This window comes from Anolis carolinensis, chromosome 3 (genome assembly GCF_035594765.1).
Source record: "Anolis carolinensis isolate JA03-04 chromosome 3, rAnoCar3.1.pri, whole genome shotgun sequence".
Taxonomy (NCBI): Eukaryota; Metazoa; Chordata; class Lepidosauria; order Squamata; family Dactyloidae; genus Anolis; species Anolis carolinensis.
The window spans coordinates 15,923,576-15,929,575 of NC_085843.1; the positions used below are offsets into that span (position 1 = coordinate 15,923,576).

At 44.5% G+C, this 6,000-nt stretch overlaps 1 protein-coding gene across 4 annotated transcripts in view; it reads right to left on the reverse strand.

Moving 5' to 3' along the window:
* grm5 (glutamate metabotropic receptor 5) overlaps window positions 1-5,757 on the reverse strand; it is a 1,174,932-nt gene extending 1,169,175 nt beyond the window's left edge. For 2 of the 4 annotated variants that reach the window (XM_062977083.1, XM_003219342.4), the window contains exon 1: window positions 5,565-5,757. The gene's annotated coding sequence lies outside the window, so the exon portion shown is untranslated. Of the gene's footprint in view, window positions 1-4,793; window positions 4,989-5,564 lie in introns of those variants that run through there. The other 2 variants (XM_008108118.3, XM_062977082.1) reach the window with 2 other exon arrangements.
* Between the last annotated feature and the right edge of the window lie 243 nt (window positions 5,758-6,000).

The window sequence follows — 6,000 nt, forward strand, 5'->3', positions numbered from 1 at the left end:
AGAGCATGGCCATACAGCCTGGAAACTACACAATATCCCAGTGGCTTATGAAAGCCTTCAACAATGCCTTTACATCATGGGACTCCAGAAGACAGGAGCAGAATTCAAAACGATCTTGACAGACTAGAGAGATGGGCCAAAACTAACAAAATGAAGTTCAACAGGGACAAATGCAAGATACTTCACTTCGGCAGAAAAAAATGGAAATCAAAGATACAGAATGGGGGACGCCTGGCTTGACAGCAGTGGGTGCGAAAAACACCTTGGAGTCCTTGTGGACAACAAGTTAAACATGAGCCAACAATGTGATGCAGCTGCTAAAAAAGCCAATGGGATTTTGGCCTGCATCAATAGGGGAATAGCGTCTAGATCCAGGGAAGTCATGCTCCCCCTCTATTCTGCCTTGGTCAGACCACACCTGGAATACTGTGTCCAATTTTGGGCACCACAGTTGAAGGGAGATGTTGACAAGCTGGAAAGCGTCCAGAGGAGGGCGACTAAAATGATTAAGGGTCTGGAGAACAAGCCCTATGAGGAGCGGCTTAAAGAGCTGGGCATGTTTAGCCTGCAGAAGAGAAGGCTGAGAGGAGACATGATAGCCATGTACAAATATGTGAAGGGAAGTCAAAGGGAGGAGGGAGCAAGCTTGTTTTCTGCTGCCCTGCAGACTAGGACACGGAACAATGGCTTCAAACTACAGGAAAGGAGATTCCACCTGAACATCAGGAAGAACTTCCTCACTGTGAGAGCTGATCGACAGTGGAACTCTCTCCCCGGGGCCGTGGTAGAGGCTCCTTCTTTGGAGGCTTTTAAGCAGAGGCTGGATGGCCATCTGTCGGGGGTGCTTTGAATGCGATTTCCTGCTTCTTAGCAGGGGGTTGGACTGGATGGCCCATGAGGTCTCTTCCAACTCTACTATTCTATGATTCTATGATTCATTAGAAATTATGATCATGCTTGGTAAAGTGGAATGCATTAGGAAATGTGAAAAAAACAGCACTCCAGGCAGGTGATACACTCAATCAAGGAAAATACAGTTGTGGGTGTAAAAGACCTGAGCAGGGCTCTGGGTGAGAGGGTGATTTGGAGATCTTCCTTTCATGGTCTTTTTATAAGTCGAAGCTGACTTGATGGCAATTACCCACAAGAATACAGACAATAAGAGAGAGGGGGTGTCTGTGTGCAGGAACGAATGGAGAGGGAAGTATTACACAATCTTGTTTGCTGCTTCTCAAACACATATACACACAGAAAATCAGGACACCCAAAAAAAGGTGTTCCCATCCTTTAAAGCCTCTCTTTCTCATTTCTGCCAAATGGCAGAACATCAGATTTGCACAGAGGAACTAGCTTTATGTGTGTTTCTGTTTCATCCGGTTTGCCAGCTTTGGCAGGAACCTCAAGGGCCTGAACCTGACTTGCCCAAATGCTAGAAACTCACAATCAGCCAGAAATTCACTGCTGAATGTGAAATAAAAAAGGATTTTTCTCTCTCTATCTCTTTATTAATGGTTACACAGAACATAGGATCTTGCATTTCATCTTAAAGGGGAATTGTCACTCTGGAAGACTTCCAGGTAACTTATCTTATCCTTTTTTTTGCCAGAGAATTGGGGTCAAGGACCACAGAAACAGCCTTGGGTGGGGGTAGGGGTGGAAGCACAGGCATTTTACTCGTTTGAAAAGTATCACAAGCAAGTGAAACCATTGGAACTTGGAAACGTGAATTTCAGGAGGACACATATCTCCATCTAGCACATCCACTGGCCATACAGGTAAGTTTTGAAAACATCCCAGTGATAAATGGGAAAGGGGGCAGATTGAAAGATTATGGTAAAGGTAAAAGTTTCCCCTGACGTTAAGTCCAGTCGTGTCCAACTCTGGGGTTGGTGCTCATCTCCATTTCTAAGCCGAAGAGCCGGCATTGTCCGTAAACACCTCCAAGGTCATGTGGCCGGCATGACTGCATGGAGCGCCGTTACCTTCCCGCCAGATCTACTCACATTTGCATGTTTTCGAACTGCTAGGTTGGCAGAAGCTGGAGCTAACAGCAGCCACTCACTCCGCTCCCCGGATTTGAACCTGGGACCTTTCGGTCTGCAAGTTCAGCAGCTCAGTGCTTTAACACACTGTGCCACCCATACAGTAACAGAACTAAAGGCCTTGTAGGAAAAATCCCTGCTCAGCCATAGAGGAAAAACTTTCCCGTTGACCTTTCCTGTTTCTATTTGGCCAGATAAAGAGTCATCTGAGGTGTTTGAGAGATCAAGGTCCACAGAACATCCATGGGGGAACCACTAGTCCCCATGACATTCGTTGCTCATCCCGATAAAATGGCTGTTTTTTTTCCTCTTCTTCTTTTTAATTTTTTTTTCTTTTTCTTCTCTCTTTCTTCAATTTCTACTTACTCATTGCACTTTTTCTTCTAAGAACCCAATGTGTTCTTAAACACTTACTGTAAATTTTACTTGAAAACTCAATAAAAAATTTTAAAAAATGGCTGGTGTGCAAGTACCATGTGTCCAAATGAAGGCTAAATTCTTTGAATGAGTCTGCTGTCAATATTCCACCATGCAGAATGGTAGAAGAGGGAATATAGGAAACCGTTCTACACTAATTTTCAGAACAGTTACCTTGTTTGCATAAGAAGAGGAGGAGGAAGGCTTGTGGCACTTTTAAGAATAGGCAGTTTATTTCAGCAAAAGTCTTGATGGCGTCTATGGAGCACAGCTGCCTTAAACCACAGTTCATGATAGGCTGAAAAATGGTTCTTAAATGTACTACGGGATGTTTCCTTCTCTTTGATGCTAAATCAGAAACAGTCCATTTTTGCCTATTACTGTCTTCAACAGAACGGGAAATCTGAGGAGCTCTAGAAGTGACTAGATTACAACTGTTATCATGTCAAACATTGGTCCCATGGGAATGGCAACTGAAACATCTGGAGAACACTGCATTGGGGGAAAAGACTGGTTTAAATGTTTGGATTTTATTGAGATAATACCCTGATGAGTTACATGTGAGCTGAGTAGCTCACATGTAGCTTCCCAATTTCCCCAGGAATTTGACAAAACCAGACTTCCAGCTTCTTTGAGTTCTGTTTCAGGAGAGCTGGTATAGCCCAAAAAGTCCTAGTTAATCTAGATCTTTCCTGCTGCTTCTGTACATCACCTGGCAACATCTTTTTGGGCTTTCTGGGCATTGCATACAAATGACAGTGATTCTGGCATAAGACCTTTACATGTCAAATATGTTTTCTGCAATTAAATGACAAGCCCTTTACATCACTTGAATGTTCAAAGAATTCCATAGTAGTATGATACTTCTTTCTCACACTGACTATTTCAATACACACACAGCTTGAGTTTATTTATCCTTTATGGCCATTCCATAGTCATTCTTAGGACCAAATGGTTAAATGAATACACGAGCACCTAAAATAAAAACATTATCATCCTCATCTTCATCATCTCTGTTTTATAAATCATATTCCATGTTCAGAGAGCATTCTGTGTCCCTGATCTTCACACCTATTAAGATATTTTTATTGAACTGTTCAGGACCAAAGCAGCTTTCCGTCATCATAAAACCATCACAAAACAGTTTAGCATCCCAATGCTAAATTCACAATAAGCACCACAATCACTCTATAAACAAAACAAAATAAATTGTTCAAAAATCAGAAGTGAAATCGCAATCTGATTTGCAAGAGTCGTACAAGGGTGTCCAGCCTTACCATCAGCTCCTTAATGCAAACAGTAGGAAAGCAGATGGGTTGGAGAGTGAGAAAAGGGGTCTTGACTGAGGACCCTCAAGGATTATGGGGCTAAGAAGGGAAGCAAAGGATGGGTTTTTCAATCCTAGTGTGTCCCTCCCGCAAGCAACACTTCCACTGCACCACACCACCTGGCAGAGAGAGAAAGGTCAACCATATCTTCCCACTGCAAGCAGTTCTCAGCAACCAACATTAGCAATGTTGTCTATGCGCAACTCTTGTACAAGAACATACATGCATGTACACCTACTGTAAATTCAGGAATACAGGATGTTGCCTTATACAGTGTCCACCTGGCCCAACACTATCAACTCTGACCCAAAAGATCAAGTTTCTTTTCTGGTCTTCATGTCCCTGCTACACACTAACCAAGCCTGGCCCTGGATAGTTTTCAAAATCAAACACAACATGGTGTGTCCAAGGTGATCTTGAGGCATTAAGACAGCGCTAATACAGGGGTCTTGTTGCTTTCTAAATTGTTGTGCCATGATTGCTGTGAGTTTTTAAGGCCATTTTTCAGCAACATTCCCTCCTGATGTTTTGCCCACATCTATGGCAGGCATCCTCAGAGGCTGTGAGGTGTGTTGGAAAATGGGCAAGTGAGGTTTATGTATCAGTGGAATGTCCAGGGTGGGAGAAAGAACTCTTAGTATGTTTGAGACAAGTGTGAATGTTGCAATTGGCCAGAAATACATGAGTTCTTTCTCCCACCCAGGACATTCTACAGATATATACACTTCACTTGACGAGTTTCCAACACAGCTCACAACCTCTGAGGATGGCTGCCATAGATGTGGGTGAAAAGTCAGAAGAGAATGCTTCTGGAACATGACCATACATCCCGGAAAAATCACAGCAACCAAGTGATTCTGGCCATGAAAGCTTTTGACAAGACATTGTTATGCCATGTATTGGAATGTTAGCATTTCTCTAAAGAGTATTATTTCCTTATGAAGCTTCCTGACAGCAACACAAAGCCCAAACCTCAGCCAGACCCCCACCAAAATCCCATTCTTACCCTATCCATGCATTTCTGGTGGTCTCCCAAGCAAGGACTCAACAGGCTTAGCTTTGGGACCAAATCATGATGTTAGGTGGGGTCATTGCTTTGTCTTCATTGCAACTAGAGGTTATTGGAGCTGTTGCTGGGAAGCCTTTACTACCAACAAGAACAGCAACCACAGAGTAAACCAGCTCATGGCGAGCGATTGCATCTTTTTCTTTTTCCCTAAAGAGCACAGACAACCTCCTTTTTAAGTCAAAGCTGATCTGGCTTTTAAAAGCCAGAGAGGGGCTTTGCCTGCCCATCCCTCCCATCCTCCATGCGATGCATTTGCAAAAAGAAGAGAGGATTAAGCCAGAAAGAGCGAGCGCACATCCATTTTAGAGAATTAACAGACTTTTAGAGAAGCGGCGGCGGCTTCGGGGTATTATTATTATTTATTCCGATGCCAACCTTCGATTTCTCCCCCACCCCAAATCCACACACCCCTCCTTCTTTCCTTGCTGGAAATAGAGAGGCTGGCCCACATTTTCCTCTCAGAATTCATCCAAGCGACTTGAGTCGGGTTTGGAAACCCGGAGGTCTCTGCAGAAACACACCGTTCTGCCCATCTGCTCAAGGTGACTTTCTCCAAACTTGCAAAGGATGAGGGTTTGGGGTATTTTTTTTTCCTCATGGGAGGGTGAGAATGAAGTCTGCTCTGGCATCCAAACACAGGCAGGGCAGAGGCGCACTGGTCCCTCCTCCGTTTTCTCCATCGCTGCCTCCCGTTTGGAAGCCGCTTACCTGGCCCTGATGGAGAAGGGGAAGGAAGAAGGTGGGAGTCCTCCTTGCTCGCTCCCCAAAGGATCCCAGCTTGACCTTCTCCAGGAACTCCAACCAGCCGCCTCCTTTGCGCTCTTCACATCTTGGCAACCTGGGACGCGGGTCCTTCAGCCAAAGCCACGAGGAAAGCGGTGCCAGGGAAGCAGTGCCCGCCTCTCGCCCCGATTTCTCTCCCTGTGTGTGTGTATTTTGTGTGTGTGTGTGCTTGTGTGCCTGTCTTACTATTAAGAGCCTAGAAGGTGTGGAAAACGTGACACGGCTCCCCCTTGCGGCCATATGGATCCTCTTTCAAGTTGCATCTACACTGTAGAATTAATGCAGTTCGACACCACTTTAATTGCCATGGCTCTCAATGCTATAAACGTATGGGAATCGTAGTTTAGTGTGACACTAGCAT